Below are 4191 nucleotides of genomic sequence, written 5' to 3'. Positions count from 1 at the left end.
TTTTTTGGAATCGATTTTAATTGTTTTCATTTATTTTCAAATGTTTTCAAATGATTATTTTAAAATAACAATCGTAAAAATATAGAAAATGATTGAACATAAAACATTACTAATAAAAATGAAAATATTTAAAAACATAGAAAACAGTTCTAGTAGCCCAAGGGTTCTCCTAATCGGGTTTTGATGATAACAAACCATAATTAAGTGACTAATTGATTTAAATGGTAAAGAATCTCAGGTATCAATTCGGAAATTCATCAAATGACCAAATGGATATAAGATCAAGACCTTTGGAAGACTTTTGATCATAGGAAACGAATGTAAGATGAATGCATGGGTGCACTTAGGATTTTCATACCGTTTCATGCATCTTAGAAAACTTGGTTTATCCTTTAAAATTTCGATTTCATTAAAACTCAAGTTTTATCAAATGTACCTTAGACAAAACATTTTAAAATTGACATATTAATTCACCTAAAGACCTTGCCCAAGTGTTAGAAAAAAAAAAAGAATTGAAAAAGATAGGTTTTCGGGGCCAAAAGGCTGAACCGGTCGAGGCTTTGGCCAACCGGCTTAACAACTTGCGGAATCGATCAACCGGTTGCCCTTGTCCGGTTGAGGTCAGGTCGAGGAGTGCCTAGAACACTCTCTCTCTTCTAGTAACTTCCTCTTCCCGATTGAGGTTCACCCATTTCCAGTCGAGGTCCAATCGAGGCAACGATAACCTGCCAAAGTATTAAATGTTCCAACTGCTAGTGAACCGATCGACCCTTAGCTCAACCAATTGAGGTTGTCTTTTGTTGTTTTTGGCTCCCGACCTTAGAAACCTATAAATTGAGAGCTCCACTTCATTTATTAAATAGAGAACACTTGCAATCAATTGTCTACCTACCTGTTCTTGGCCTAAAAACTCTCATTTCTTTCTTAGTGCATTAAATCATCACTTGCATATCCTTTAGTGCACCCTTGTGAGTCATCTTAACTTTGTTTTGTATTTGAGCTATCTTTGAGCTAGGTTGAGGGATTCATTCTTGTAAAAACTGAGTGTTAAAGCTTTCAAGAGGTTTGAATCTTGAAAAGATTGTGTAAGAGCCCATTGGAGTCGGAATCCAAGTGTAAGAAGATCGGAAGCTTGGTTGAAGCTTCAAGTTAATGGAACCCTCACTCGGTTAGGAGATTGAGGAGAGTGGACGTAGGCAAGGAAGTGTTGAACCACTATAAAACCCGACTTTGAATTCTCTAACTCTATCTCTTTATTTATTTTTATATTGTGCTTGAACTTGTTGTGTTGGAAAAGTTTTTAAAAAACCCAATTCACCCCCCCCCCCCCCCCCCCCTCCCCCCTCCCCCCTCTTTTGGGTGTTTTTCTTAATTAAGCATAGCCTTTATTTTCTCAAGTTCGAAAATATTTCAAGTTTTAAATAGACTTTTATATTAAGAAACATCGTACAATTATTTTTTTAAAACAGTATAAGTCATGGTAAGATTCAGTGGCCTTTGGCTTCCATGCATTGTAAAAATTTCTTTACATGGACTTGATCATCAGTAAGATAAGATTCAACAGCCTTAGCTTCACTGTACTCTGAAATTTTCTTCAAATTACATATACCTTTCCCAGTTACACTAGCTATGATCAACAAGAATTCAACTTTGAATAAGCGAGAGTTCTTTTAAATATCTTTCTGACTCGAATTCATAATAAAATTAATCAAAATGTGAATATATATATATATATATATATATAACGACTCACTCCCAACTGTGTAGATCCAAAAGGGTCCTCACAGTTTTAAAACACGTCTACAGAGTTAAGAAGAGTTCATAGACACAACGTCTTCGTTGTGTCCCATGGGATTACAAGGCCAAATTGACAAACACCCTCTACGGGGCCAAACAAACCCCCACACCGAGATCGAAGATCGGCTTTGATACCATTTGTAATGGTTTACTCCCAACTGTGTAGATATTATCCGTTTTGGACCCAACAGGGCCCTCGCGGCCCTCACGGCTTTAAAATGCATCTATAGGGTTAAAAAGAGTCCATAGACACAACGTCCTCGTTGTGTCCCATGGGATTACAAGACCAAACAAACAAAACCCCACACCGAGATCGGAGATCGACTCTGATACCATTTGTAATGGTCCACTCCCAACCGTGTTGGTATTGTCCGTTTTGGACCCAATAGGGCCCTCACAACTTTAAAACGCGCCTACTTGGTTAAGAAGAGCCTCTACATATATAGTGTTAGAAACTTTCTTCCCCATCCGATGTGGGACATCACAAACACCCCCTATCCAATGTGGGACATCACAAAAAAAGAAGATAAAATTTTGAAAGCAATTTTTTGTTCTCAATAACAATATACAAAATAATTTTATGTTTTTTAAAACATAAAATATGGTGTTTTTAGAAAATATTTTTTTAAATTTTTTTTGTTGTTTTCATTTGTTTTTTGAGGATCATTTTGAAAACAAATTATTTTTAAAAATATAAAGAATGATTAAAATAAAATATTATATATAAAAATTATTTTTAAAACATATAGAAAAACATAGAAAATATGTCAAAAATATTTTAGATATTTAAACATACATATGTTTACAAAACATAAATAGCTCAAAAAATATTTTTTATAATTATTTTTTAAAACTAATCTCTAATGTTTTGTAGAATAAAAATTTGTTTGAAAATCTGAAATATTTTTAATATTTTTAAATATATTTTAAAAATAAATTTTATATGTAGTACTTTATTTTTAATTATTTTACATGTTTGTATAATTATTTTCTAAAACAATCCTTAAGAAATAAGTGAAAACAACATAAAACAAATAAAAAATATTTTATGAAAACACTTTATTTTATGTTTTTAAGGATAGAAAACAGAGAATAATTTTTAATTGTCAAATATATATTTTTTTTTCCTTTTTAAAGAACAAAAAGTTGTTCTCGAAAACTGTTGTCAAACAAGTCTTAAGTATACATAATCAAACTTTTTTTTTTTTTTTTTCTTTTTAGAGAACAAAAAATGGTTCTTGAAAATAGTTATCAAATAGGTATTAAGTATACATAATCAAACTTATCCACCTATTCTATAATGAATATCTCACCCATTATATTAAGCTATAGAACATTTATCATAACAAAAATTTTCCATTATATATGATCATATCTCTGAGCAAGCAAACCTAATTTGTAATTTCTTTTTTTATATGCAGGCTCTATGAAGTGCTGGAACCGATACTACATCCACAACACTAGAATGGGCGATGTCACTTTCGCTGCGCAATCCACATATCCTTAAGAAGGCACAAATGGAGATGGACAATCAACTAGGCCACAACTTGAAGAATCAGATCTAAACCAGCTTCCATACCTCCAGTCCATCATAAAAGAAACGGAACGCATGTACCCAGCAGGCCCCATAATACCTCATGAATCATCGGATGACTGTGTGGCAGGTGGTTTTCGAATACCCTGTGGCACAATGCTACTTCTTAACATATGTGCTGTGCAGAATGACCCTAAAGTCTGGGAGGAGCCAAGAAAATTCAATCCAGAGAGGTTTGAAGGCTTGGAATGGGAGAAACACGGGCTCAAGCTTATGCCATTTGGATCAGGGAGGAAGGGGGTGACCCGGGGAGGCTTTAGCCATTAGGATGCTGATATGAACGAAGCTAAATAAAAGAGGAAAAGGAACCTTAAGGAGAAGAGGAAGAGAGGAAGGTTACTGGTCAAATAAAACTGCATACTTTATTGAACTATTTCAGGCTTTATTTATAGCCACACAACGGAAAGTAAATAACCATAATGCAAGGAAATGCTGAAGAATAGGAGAAGAAATAGCAACCACTAACTTATTCTAAACAAACTAGACCACGTAGCCACTTCTAACGTGCTACTACTGTACTCTGGTGTGTGCGCCAGATATGTATCCAAAGTGGCACGTATCATTCCTCCCCACTTAAGGATCCTTGTCCACAAGGATAAAATCAGGATAGGACTTGGTAAAGCGCCACTCATTTTCCCAGGTCGCGTCTGCTGCAGGTGCACCTACCCATTTCACCAAGATTTCAGACTTTGGACGATATTTCCCCTTGCTGATCACACGCCGATCTAAGACGGCTTCAGGTTGTGGAAGGATGATTGAAGTATCTGAGACAGGGGGAAGTTGGGTAGAAGTAGGAGTAA

This window comes from Vitis vinifera, chromosome 9 (genome assembly GCF_030704535.1).
Source record: "Vitis vinifera cultivar Pinot Noir 40024 chromosome 9, ASM3070453v1".
In the NCBI taxonomy this organism is placed as follows: domain Eukaryota; kingdom Viridiplantae; phylum Streptophyta; class Magnoliopsida; order Vitales; family Vitaceae; genus Vitis; species Vitis vinifera.
The sequence above is the reverse complement of the archived record's forward strand: the minus strand, read 5'-3'. Positions refer to the sequence as shown.